Genomic DNA, 14029 nt, shown 5'->3' on the forward strand with positions numbered 1-14029 from the left:
TTCTGCTACCAGGATAAGGTTCTGTGGATTCAAAGACTCCAAAGTATTTGACATAAAAAAAAACCTAAAGACTAAGTTATTTATATGTTTAACTTTATTAACAAATTTGTCAAAACACACTGAGATCAAAGAAGCCAAGCTGCAAAAATAATTTCCCTTCCATGCTTAACAATTTGTACATCAGTGTTTTTACCCATCCAAGCTGACTATTTTATTTGATAAAAATGTTATTTTCATTATTAATCCCTCAAAGACAATTCATATTACAATCAGTGATATCAAAGATTTCAAATTATACCTAATCATGCAGCAATCAACAGTTATTAAAAGTAATTATAAAATAAAGTGTAACAATGCAGCCACGAATTTTATTTAATTAATATACAGCTTTTAATAGATAAACATAAATTTTAATATAAATATGCATTTCTTTCATTTATGTAACATATATACATATCATTAATGAGAATAGGGCGAACAAACTCAGGGCGAACGAAACACCAGGGCGAAACAAACTCAGTACGAACGAACCTAGGGGGAACATGTAATCAGGGCGAACGTTCCCGATACCCTTTTACACCAGGTTCTTTCCAACATGATCACACTTATCAATCCTCTGCATGGTTTGATGAGATCAATGAGTTCTATTTTTCTGGAAAATTAAAGCCAATAGCTAGGTTATACCAGACATGTGATTGACATTCAAACCTTTTTTGATAATATGAGATATTCCAGATGTGACATTACATTGAAGTTAAAAGATGGAATTGGAATTTTGCCTGCTGGTTTATGTGGTCACCTGATTGTTCGTTGTTATAACTGTTATGACTTTGTACGTATTGCCATGGGCAAAACCCACAATGCATCCCATGGGCCAAGGATATTTGATGTACCAAACTTGCTACTGGTAAGTGCAAAAATAAAATCTGCACACCCTGTATATTTATACTTTATATTCACATGTAGCATGTTTACCTACATGTAGTACCAATTCCTGGACTACAAATAATTATGATGTCTTGCGAGTGCTGCCTTGTAGTAGCATTAGCCTAGCTACTCTTTTTCGAAATCTACAAGGGTGTCTTTAACGTGCAAGAGATATGACTCTCTCTTAACACGGGTCAGCCAATTTTCGTCCCCTTCCAACAGACTATCATTGTTACTTTAGTGTATTGCTTTTGGTTGGTTTTTTTCTGTCAGGCAAGAATGTAATAAATACAAAATCAAATTTACAGAACCAAAATCTTACATCATCCAGTGAAAAGATGCTTTACACAGTAGAATAAAATGCTTCATTGAGAGCTTATCAAACCCTGACAATTGGGGCAATATTGGACACAATATTCCAGCTTGATACTGTCTGAATTGAGATTGTGATTAAATTTGTTGACATAATTATGATATAGCTTTCAGGGCCTTTTGAAGCTACATGTAACTATGCTGAATGGGCTTTGGCTCACTGTTGAAGGCTGTCATGGCTGTACAGTGACCTTTAGTTGTTAATTTTTGTGTCATTGAGGTGTCTTGTGAACAGTTTTCTCATTGGCAATCATACCACATCTTCTTTTTTATATTCTGTACATGTACATTTTAAATTTATTCTGTACTATGCACCAAATACTCAAACTATTGCCCTGATCTTTTTTATGGAACTCTGGTTTTGGCAAACCAACATTTTTTTCAATGTGGCCCCACATCAAGGATATGATATAGACCCAGAAAGAAGTCTGTTACATGTATAAATTTTGAGCAATAACTACATGTATTACATGTATTAAGAAGTCATATTTTTTATTGATTTAATAAAATCTACCAACCCAACACGCATCGTTTAAGTTGTATTTCGTCACATTTCATTATCTTATGACACAAAAAAAAAATACATTGCATCCTGGACTCATCAAAATCTTTTGGGACTCACCATTTCTAAAAGTGATGAGTCCCAGGACTCACCATGAAAAATTCCTAGTGAGAACCCTGACTCTTATAACAAAACCTTTAACATCATGTGCCGCAATGTGGATATATCCAAGATCATTGAAAATTTGGTGTCAGAATGAGGCCACACTTAGAAATATTTTGGTTTGCCCTTAGTACCCAATCTATGCATCGAGACAGTGGGTATATTTGTTGCTACAATGTATGTAGGCTATTTCTTTTCTTTTTCTTTTGGCTTTGAGAAATTTAAGTATCAATGTTTATAAGTCTAGCTTCATGTCCATCTGAATAAAAATAAATATTTTCACATTAGGACAATAAAATATTTCTAAGTAGGTAGTATTTTCAAGGAAGGTAGCATTAGGGAAACAAACCTATTCTTTTTTTAGGGTCTGATATAGTCTCCTTGTTATATATATATAGAAAACTGTTTAACCAGACTTTTTATATTTATATTATTTGTGTATTGAAATCATTAAATACTTTTGTTTCTTTTAAAAAAAATAGCAATTAATTTGACAGATCAGTTGTCCAGATATATACTGATCATTAAATTGCTAATTGTTAATGAAAAAAACACCACATAAAAATTGAAGTGTCTATCCGCTCAAGGCAAGATTTTAAGTAAACATAATTAGTAAAAAGGGCTAAGTTAGCTTTTCTCATCACTTTTTGCGTCCATCATGGTTTTTACAAAAATCTTCTCCTCTGAAACTATACTAAGAAAAATTTAACCAAACTTGTCCACAGTCATCATGATCATTGCATTTATCATTATGGTATCTTGTTAAAAAGTTTTTTTCCAGCCAAGTACAAATAAAATTTAAATTTCGAAACAAGGTATGCTGTTTCACTATAAACTGCAACTCTTATAACTGATCCAATTGATGTATTTAGAGTAGAAACTATCATTTCTTACTTTTAAGCGAAAGGCGTAAAATTTCCGCCAACCTGTATATTTTATTGACGTCATCAATTAAACTGTACAGAAACCCATTGTCTACATCATATACAAGGGGATATACATGTAGGATCACTGAATGTTTATCACAGATGAATTATAGTCGATGCAATTTGATTGCTCAAATAGCACAGCTGCAGTATGTCACCTTATATAAGTACTGTTGTTCAAATTTTTAGTTTTAAAACATATATATGTTAGATATAGGAAGATGTGGTGTGAGTGCCAATGAGACAACTCTCCATCCAAATAACAAATTATAAAAGTAAACCATTATAGGTCAATGTACGGCCTTCAACTTGGAGCCAACAGTCTAATCTATATAAAAACGAGTAACGAGAAACATGTATAAATTACATAAACACATGATAACTACTGTACATCAGATTTCTATATGTACATAAATGTATTGACACATACAAATACTGCAATTTTTTAAATGAAAATTAATATTTCAGGTATGTACCACAGTGGAATAGGACCAATACAGCTTAATAATTTATTTACATCATTAAATTTGCTTAATGTCAGTGAAAACCTGATAAGAAGACGCTGTGAAGAGGTTGAGCCTATTCATGAAAATATAGCACAACAGTCTGTAGACAATGCTTTGTTTGAGGAGGGATTGCTAACAAAAACTTGTGAGTAAATCAATGATGACTCTTTAATGACAGATTTGTGTAAGCCTGATATTTTCTAGTATTGAATATTAATCTACAAAGGATTGAACCACCCTACACATGTCATGAATATTAATGTGAATGTGATTTGTTGTGTGAAAATTAGCACTATTTTGAATGAGCATGAAATGAAGTTTAAATCATTATTAACGCAACATAAGTTTTTATATGTCAGTCTTTAAAGAAAAATAGAACTTTATTCATATGATAAACAAGAGGCTCGCTAGATCTGGCTTTGTTCACATGTAATTTGTCTATTATTTGAGTTTGTTAACTTTCAAAAAACCTGCTATGAAACAATGAACACCAAACTAAGTCTTAATTATCCTTATTAAGTACAAGGTTTGTGTTTCATTTTCTCTTTTGTAAAAAAAACATGGCTGCCATTGCTATAAATAAATCATAGGGGTGAAATGCAGATTTTGGCTTATAACTCTGAAACTAAAGCAATTAGTATATATTTGACATGGGGTCAAGATCTCTATTCCCTTAAATTTTCAGGGGAATCAGACATTGTCAGACCTGTTGTACGGTTGCTTTTATCTTTAAATTGTCAATCATTTTTAGCTCACCTGGCCCGAAGGGCCAAGTGAGCTTTTCTCATCACTTGGCGTCCGGCGTCCGGCGTCGTCGTCCGGCGTTAACTTTTACAAAAATCTTCTCCTCTGAAACTACTGGGCCAAATTTAACCAAACTTGGCCACAATCATCATTGGGGTATCTAGTTTAAAAATTGTGTCCGGTGACCCCGCCAACTAACCAAGATGGCCGCCATGGCTATAAATAGAACATAGGGGTAAAATGCAGTTTTTGGCTTATAACTCAAAAACCAAAGCATTTAGGGCAAATCTGACAAGGGGTAATATTGTTAATCAGGTTAAGATCTATCTGCCCTGAAATTTTCAGATGAATCTGACATTCCGTTGTTAGGTTGCTGCCCCTGAATTGGTAATTTTAAGGAAATTTTGTTGTTTTTGGTTATTATCTTGAATATTATTTCAGATAGAGATAAACTGTAAAAAGCAATAATGTTCAGCAAAGTAAGATCTACAAATAAGTCAACATGACCAAAATGATCAGTTGACCACTTTAGGAGTTATTGCCCTTTATAGTCAATTTTTAACCATTTTTCGTAAATCTTAGTAATCTTTTAGAAAAATCTTCTCCTCTAAAACTGCTGGGCCAAATTATTTGAAACTTGGCCACAATCATCATTGGGGTATCTAGTTTAAAAATTGTGTCCTGTGACCCCGCCAACTAACCAAGATGACCGCCATGGCTATAAATAGAACATAGGGGTAAAATGCAGTTTTTGGCTTATAACTCAAAAACCAAAGCATTTAGAGCAAATCTGACATTGGGTAAAATTGTTAATCAGGTGAAGATCTATCTGCCCTGAAATTTTCAGATGAATTGGACAACCTGTTTTTGGGTTGCGGCCCCTGAATTGGTAATTTTAAGGAAATTTTGCTTTTTTTGGTTATTATATTGAATATTATTATAGATATAGGTAAACTGTAAACAGCAATAATGTTCAGCAAGGTCAGATTTACAAATAAGTCAACATGACCAAAATGGTCAGTTGACCTCTTTAGGAGTTATTGCCCTTTAAAGTCAATTTTTAACCATTTTTCGTAAATTTTATATATCTTTTACTAAAATCTTCTTCTCTGAAACTGCTGTGCCAAATTGATCCAAACTTGGCCACAATCATCTTTGGGGTTTCTTGTTTAAAAAATGTGTCCGGTGACCTGGCCATCAAACCAAGATGGCCGCCACGGCTAAAAATAGAACATAGGGGTAAAATGCAGTTTTTGGCTTATAACTCAAAAACCAAATAATTTAGAGAAAATCTGACATGAAGTAAAATTGTTAATCAGGTCAAGATCTATCTGCCCTGAAATTTTCAGATGAATTGGACAACCTGTTTTTGGGTTGCGGCCCCTGAATTGGTAATTTTAAGGAAATTTTGCTGTTTTATATTGAATATTATTAAAGATATAGGTAAACTGTAAACAGCAATAATGTTCAGCAAAGTAAGATCTACAAATAAGTCAACATGAACGAAATGGTCAATTGACCCCTGTAGGAGTTATTGACCTTTGTAGTCAATTTTCAATCTGCTTCCTTTGTTTAATATTCACATAGACCAAGGTGAGCGACACAGGCTCTTTAGAGCCTCTAGTTTCATTTCAGGTAATTTACAAGCCGATAATGACAGTGATGCAATTCATGCCATTGCTAGTGGGTCAGAAACTGCAACAAGCAGTAGTGGAATAGCTTCAAATGATAACACTAATCCTGTGTGTGGCCCTATTAATGTAACTGGAATAACAGCATCAGCAGACGGAGCTTATCAGAGAAGGGGCTCAGGAAGGTGTTACAATAGTTTGTCTGGTAACTATATCTTTATAATTTACCTATCTTAAGATGGAAGTATTACGATCTGTTTACATGTCATACTTAAACTAAAAAAAAAATTATTTCATTCTTAAAACTAAGAAATATTGAACAGATATATCATTCTTGGAAGCAGGGTTTCCGTTGGCAGCCTCCATTTTTACACATTTTGGAAAAGAAAAAAAAAAGAGTTTGCAATGAAAGATTCATCGTTTGCAAAAGAATTTGGCTAAAGAAATTATAACAATTGGATTTTATCCATCTTGTTTACCTTTTACGGGTTTCTTGGACAAAATGAATACTTCATCAGACAATATTGATTTATTTGTCACTTAGGGGCCTTTAACAGTTGGCTATACTGTATTGGCTTTGCACATTGTTAAGGGCATACGATACAGTTTTGATTCTGTAATTACAAGTTCATGAAAATTTGCATATAGGCTGTTTTTTACCTGATTAAATCAAATATGTAATAAAAAATATACCTTCATGTGCTACTTTTTGAGTAAAATGAGGTCGAAATTTTGTATATTTGCTCGAAATTCAGATTTGTGGCCGTAATTTCTTTTTCGAAAGAAAGACATAACTTTTTTGTAATAAAAGATAAACACAAATTGTTTTTTGTTAAATAATCGTTAATTTCTGAATTTTATAAATATCATAAAAAATATGCAATTTTATATTCAGAAATAGCTCATATTTATCAAATGTTCATGAATTTAGGAAAAAAACGTCATTTTTTACTGCATGTTTATCAAAATAAAAAAAATCCTCTATTTACAGTTTTATAAAATTTGGGTCACATAATCTCCCTGCAAAATGAAACAAAATGCCGTTTTGAAAAATAGGGGTCCATGAACTCGTTTTCAAATTAAATCAGTTTGAATGATGAAAATCAGTCGAAAAATGCATCTTTTCCCGATATGTCACAGTTTGACGTCGCGAAAATAACAAATTACGTTAGCAACGTCATTACCTTCCCTGTAACTGTATCGTATGCCCTTAAAGGCCTATAATTGTTAATTTCTCTGTCATCTTGGGCTCTTGTGGAGAGTTGTCTCATGTGCAATTATACCACATCTTCTTTTTTTTTCTCTTTTGTTTTTTTTGTAAGTAATGAAAATTGTATGTAAAATATGTTTATGTTTGTTTGCAAAACTAAATTGAAAAAGGCATAGAGGTAAAAAAGAATATTTTCCACCAGCAGAAAAACATATGTGTATAAAAATGAACATGGTTATAAAAATGAAATAAATTTGAATAGAAATACATTCAAAATACTCCTGGTATCAACTATTTTTATGAAGGTTACAATAATGTGAATAATATATTTGAGGAGCAAGATTCCTTTTGACATGAAAGTGGGTGTAACACGTAATTAATGAAATCCAGTAATTTAAAAAAAATATTCAATGGAAAACTTTTTTTGTAGGAACAGCTTCCATGATTGGGAAAAAAACAGGAAAGGTTGTTGGCTATAGTGCACGATATAAGAGATTCAGGAAATGTGATGTGGCAAAATTCAAAAAAACAGTTACCAACAAAACATAAATTTCGTAAGAAATGGTGTGGCTCAGCCAAATCTATGGAACCAGACATGATTGTGGAAATACTAAAAGACGCCAAAAAGAAAGATACCCGGTTATTACACTAATAGGAGATGACGATTGCACAGCATTCAATCGGGCAAGATGTGAAGTCGACTCATGTTTGTAAAAGGTCAGTGACATCAATCATGTAAAGAAGAACATATCAAATAGGCTCCACAAAATAAAAGGCAAATATAAAGAGCTGTCTGTAAAAACAATTACTGCTCTCATTAAAAGTTTTTCTTTCATGTTAGCCCAAAACAAAGGTGACTCAGACAGAATAAAGAACAGTTTACCATCTGTAGTGCTACACCAGTTTGGTAATCATGATGAATGTGGAGACTGGTGCCAAATGAAAAACAAACCCACAGCAAAGCACAGAAATCTACCATGGGGTGCAGATCTCAAAGATGAAAACTTGAAAAAAGATCTTTTAAAAGTGTTTACAGACCTTGACCTGGGAAAGATGAGCAAACTAGATTCCTGTAATCCTAATGAAAGCTTTAACAACATTGTTCGATCAAAGGCCCCAAAAGACAAGCATTACAGTGAGAGTGGAAGTTTAGCTCACAGATTGTCTGCTGCTGTTTGTCAAAAAAATGAAGGCTACAAATATGTTGCACAGGTACTAATAATTTAAATTATTTTGTTAAACAGAATATGGTTTATAAACTTGAAAAACTGTTAAACTGGTTCACTAATTAGGTTAAGTTGAAAGATAAACCATAATCACATGAAACTCATAGATATAAAAAAGAAGATATGGTATGATTGCAAATGAGACAACTCTCCATGAGACAAACTTGACACAGAAATTAACAATTATATATATAGGTGACTATATGGCCTTCAGCAATAAGCCAAGCCCATACTGCATAGTCAGCTATAAAAGGCACGAAATGACAATGTAAAACAATTCAAAGAAAACTCACCGCCTTATTTTTATAAAAAGATAGAACAAAAAACAAATTTGTAACACTTAAACAAACGACAACCACAGAATTACAGGTTCCTTACTTGAGACAGGCACATACATAGAAAAAAATCTATCAAAAAGAATAATATAAATGTTGCTTAGGATGGTAGCTTTGTGAAATGTTATCATACACAATGTAAGACACAGCTCCCAAGTTCTTGTGTGTTTTTTTTAGGTCCATGAAGAGCTTGGTCTTAGTCCTGGAATTGCCACAACAGTAACATCTGCAATAAGAGACATGGATGTTAACAGGAAAAGGACTGTAGCAAAGACTAAGGAATTTAAGGTTTGATTTAAAAACATTTCAGAATTTTCATTCGAACACAATCTTTATACATTAAATGACTTTTAAGGAGATCGATAAATTCTAAACATAGTTTTATGCTGCCTTTTGAAATTTCTTATTTTCATGATAAAAAAAAATTAAAAATCCCTGTTTTGTGGGAGTTACATCCCTTTGATCATATGATAGAAAGTTTTTAAATGAAAAAAATCCTCTAAATTGTTTTTTTTTTTTTAAATTTTATATAAAGTATTATCCTATTGTATCATTATAACTATGTGAATAAACATTAAATTTGTCATGCTTTAGAGTGTGTAGACTTTACTTTTACATGAAACAATGCAAAGGAATGTTTATTTCTTATATTTTACAGTTACAACGTTTGAAACTTAAAAGTCAGAGATCTTCAGAAACAAGAAGTCATGAAATCAGGGAAGGGGACACTTACTATTCAAATGTCATTGGTATGTATAAATTTTATCTGTACGTTTTCAATAAGAATTTAAAAAAACAATAATTGTTCCTACAACATATGATATTATCAAAGCACACCCATATATAAAATATATTTCAAAATATTTGATATAAAATTATAGTTATATTTATTTGGGATTTACTATTTTCTAACGAAGAAAGATAATTTATGTTAGATTTTTTTTTTAGATGTTTGGGGAATATGATTGAACTTTCATGATGAACAACCTTTTAATATAATTTTGACAATGAAAGAACATGACTAATTTCCATTAATGAAATTGCCCTGTTAACATTATTGGTAAATTATTTATAATACTGTTACTCTCTTTTGTGGTTTGTATTTCATATCTAATATTGCGTTGTTTTTTTCAAATATCCAAATATACAATTTTCAAATATACAATTATCCAAATATATAACAATATCAAAATAAGAAGGAAATTTGAAATCAAAATGTATTTTGAAGCTTTAACAAAAAAAAAGTGTTTCCATTACTTTTTCATATGACAGTGAATTACAACACAAAAACCGAAACAGTGTTATTACATCCCTTCTTTCCAATTTTATACATTATATTGATTTTTTCCTGATAGGTCTTCTTACAAGATATAATTTGAGCTCAATTGTATATTTTAGCTGATGCACAAGAACCTGATTTGACAGTTATTCCAGGACCATCAGAGGACAACTGTGATCATATTGAGAAAGTTGTAGTTTTTTATGATTTAGAGACCACAGGACTAAGTATGATATAAATATGAATTGGAAATAGGAAAGCATCAAGTTTATTTGTACAAGCTTTAGGAGTAAGGGAATATGCCAGACTTGCCAAACAATTTCACCTATCAGCCAAGTATTCACAAAAACTTGATATTTTCTGACAATATTATATACTTATTGACTGACAGGCTATTAGGACAAATCATTGAATGGATAAAGAGTGGAAACATAGTTAAACTTGCTATTGTTTGAAAAAGCCAGTCAATAAGTATTTTTTTATAAAGAAAACCATGGCATCAGAATGATGTATTATCAGTCTATGCTGTCACTTTTATTCAAAGACAAAAGTTCAGAAAATGGTTAAAAACTATTTGCTGGTTACGTCTTTTTTACTATTAGGGAAAATAGTCAAGAGAAAATCATCTAAAAAAAAAAGCTTGTGTTCCTTTATAGTTCTATTGTAAAAAAAAAACACTGTCGTATAGCAATGGTATTTTATTCAGGAAAAAGTTCTAGACAATCAGGAATTCATTAGTTGAGCCAAATAATGTCCTTCCACCTTTTTAATTTGCAACTTTTTAGAATGCCTCATCAAGGAAATGTTATGAAACTTTAAGTCATAGATGCACATTTATTGGAAAATATAAAGAAAATAATCCTGGTCTAAGAAATTCCAAGGGAGATAATTGATATAATTTAGTTAATCAAATGTGGGATGTAGAGGTATCATTTAGTAAGTTGAGTCATATTCCTATGCAATACTCTCAGACTGCTAAGTACTATCCATACTGGTCTGTGTCCACTATTGTTACTCTTGGTTTAATTATGCAAATGAAATTTGCAATTGAACTTTTACCATGACAATCATTCAATCTACTTATTTTAATCAATTTATTAAGTTATTTTCTTTTTTATATAGGTAGACAAAGTTCAATTACACAAATCTCTCCAGTTTGTGAAGAACAAGAATTTAACAGGTACGCAACTCCTACTCAAGAAATTTCAGAAGATGCATGTAGAGTGACAGGATTAAAGTTCAATACAGCGACAAATGAGCTCCTATACAATGATGAACCAGTTTCACATAAACACCCACAGCAAGTTCTTTTAGATTTCATACAGTTTTTAATGTCACTTTGTGCCAGTGACAAACACATTGTGCTTGCTGCTCATAACAATAGGCGATTTGACAGTATCATACTATTTAATCAATTAAAATTTTATAAATTATGGAATCATTTTTCAAGATATATTGTTGGATTCTGTGATACTTTACCTTTTTTCAAAATGTTGTATCCAGAATTTGAAAATTACAATCAAGAGTATATTGCTCAGAAACTGTTGAATGAAGCTTATTCCGCTCACAACGCTTTAGATGATTGTAGAATGCTTATGTCTCTTGTAAAAAAGACGGAGAAAATTGATGTTCTCCTATCTGACTATTTTGACAGCAGTCACCAAGTTACATTTCAGGGTGTGCAACCGAATAAAGAGTCATTAGAACACTTGTTAAGAAATAAGGTCCTCTCTAGAACAATTTTCAAGAAACTTGAAGATTCAACATTGACTTACAATCATCTGAAAATTTCTTATCATAGAGATGGATTCGATGTACTTTTTTATTTGTTGAGTGAAAAGACAGGCAGTGGAAAGGCCAGAATTAGTAACAATCGTCGAGTGATCCAAAAGAGAGCCAACTTTTTTTCTAATGAAGAATGATGTTATTACTGTATACAGTGACTATACACATGAACATGTATTGATAAATAGGGCAGCATTTGATATTTATACATGCGCTTTAAACAAAATAGGGGTTTACTGTTCTACCTCTGTCTGTGCCATAAATATATTTTGTTTAATTTTTTGAGGAACTTGAAGACGAGGATTTCTGATATTTTATTTCAGGGTTTATAAGTAAGCTTTAACCTGTGATGCATTTTAAGATTCTCCACTCAACAACTTCCTGTTTAACAAAATTAGTATGATTTTACACATGATAGCCAAGTTGATTTTTTTCTTGTCACATTTTTCTCAGAAACTACTATAGAAGTCAGCAATACCATGTGATTCTTTTTCAGATTCATCAATCAACAACATCCTGTTTATCTTACACTTGTATAATTTCACACATGATAGCAATGTGGAAAATTTTACTTACATTTTTCCCAGGAACAATTTCAATTTACCAAGATTTCTGAAATTTCAACATCTTTCTGTTTTATAAGGAAATATTCAGGTGGGGGTATCATCAGTGAGCATTTGATTTTACCTGCATCACGGTATCTAATTCTGTATGTCTATTAATCTTTCGACAATTATTTCTTCGTTTCTATGAGAGGGAATGATTTTATATGAAGCCCAGAGCTTGATCATGGAGAGTTGTAAGCATTTTTTTATCTGGTATGCAGCCAAATTAATTACTCAGTTTAAAGTATGACTGCTGAATGTACAAGGAAATTATTTTTGTAAAGTTTTCTTTGCTTTTTATGAAAGTGGATGATTTTATATTTGGTCCAAAGCTTGAAAATATTGAGCTGTAACGATTAAGCAGTTTTTAGATCTGCAGTTCAGCCACTTGTGTTTGCTGATAGTTTGAAATGTAACTACTCATTGTACAAGGTAAAAGTTTGTCTTCAAAATTGTCTAAGCTTCTATGAAAGGGAATAATTTCATATTTGGTCCAGAATAGACTCCAGATCTTAACCTGTTGAGTGCAATAATTAGATTTTCAGTACAGGAACTTACTGTAAGAGGGTATTTTGAAATTTTACTACCAATTGTATTTGTGTATAAGGAAAATTTGTTAACAAAATTTTCTTGGCTTCTCTACAAGACAATTATTTTATATTTGGTAACCTTTTGTATATTTGTGTAATACTAATGGATATCCTGGATAAACCAGTAGGAAAAAGTGAATCACAATTTCCTGAGTGACCATCTGTTCAGTTTATATTGATAAGGTATGCTTGGAAGGATGGGTACGTCAATAAACGCCTTTGCCAAAACTGCTTCCCTAATATAGTCATGCGCAGTACACATGAAAAGAATTTGAGGTCTGAAGAAAGATAGAATTTGGAAAACAAATATTAAAAATGCATCAATTAATAATTATCAGAATTTAGCACATTTTTTTTAGAAGTTGTTGCTTTGTAATCTGGTCTCAGACTCACAAATTCAACATAAAAGCCCTCTTTTTTGTTTGTAAGTTTATGACTATAATGTTGCACAAAAATTACAATTTCATTTGATTTCAGTTATCAACCTTATGTTTTAGGGACTTTAAAAATATGTTCATAAACATATATTGTTACCTTGTTTTCATTGTTGAATTTATGTTATTTGTTATATTGTTAATATTGAAATTATTAAATACTCAATCAGTAAGAGATTGTTTTTTTTATTATGTTTATCTGGCCTAGAAACCAAAAAAATAGATCAGGGAGTGTTAGTTCTGTCTGTAGTAATGAACATTGTTGGAATAAATGCATGAAGTCATCACCAAGTCTCCCGGGTGCAGTAGATATAAACAAATAAGAAGATGTGGTATGATTACAAATGAAACCAATTCAGCTATAAAGGCTCACAATATGATCTGCACTGAATGACATTGGAATTGACTACTGACAGTCTGCTCCATATTGCCTCAAAAACATTTAAAAAAAACCAGTTAAATACAATGGCTCAGCAAAATTTCAAGATAAATGATATGACAGAAAAAAAAACTCGTCTTTCCCAGAGAGGAGTTCACACGTCCTAAAAAGTACCCAAGCCTCCAGGCTATAAAGACCAGCTTTTAATGATTTCAACAGGATTCTGTATGAGATATCTGTTTTTATAGTTGAACCCTCACAAGTTTATATATATTCGTCTACTAAAAGTAGGGGATTATAGTGTAAAGATCTCTGTGTCCGTCAGTCCATTGGTTAAAAGTCTGGTTGAACTGCAGGTAGAAGTTATTTTATTTTACCATAAAGGATTGTGCTATGATATCATTATGAAAACTTTA

General features: G+C 31.7%; 1 pseudogene; it reads left to right on the forward strand.

Moving 5' to 3' along the window:
- The first annotated feature begins 462 nt into the window (after nucleotides 1-462).
- LOC134727490 (uncharacterized) lies at nucleotides 463-11984 on the forward strand (annotated as a pseudogene).
- Nucleotides 11985-14029: the final 2045 nt, after the last annotated feature.

This window comes from Mytilus trossulus, chromosome 8, assembly GCF_036588685.1.
Source record: "Mytilus trossulus isolate FHL-02 chromosome 8, PNRI_Mtr1.1.1.hap1, whole genome shotgun sequence".
NCBI classification, from domain to species: Eukaryota; Metazoa; Mollusca; class Bivalvia; order Mytilida; family Mytilidae; genus Mytilus; species Mytilus trossulus.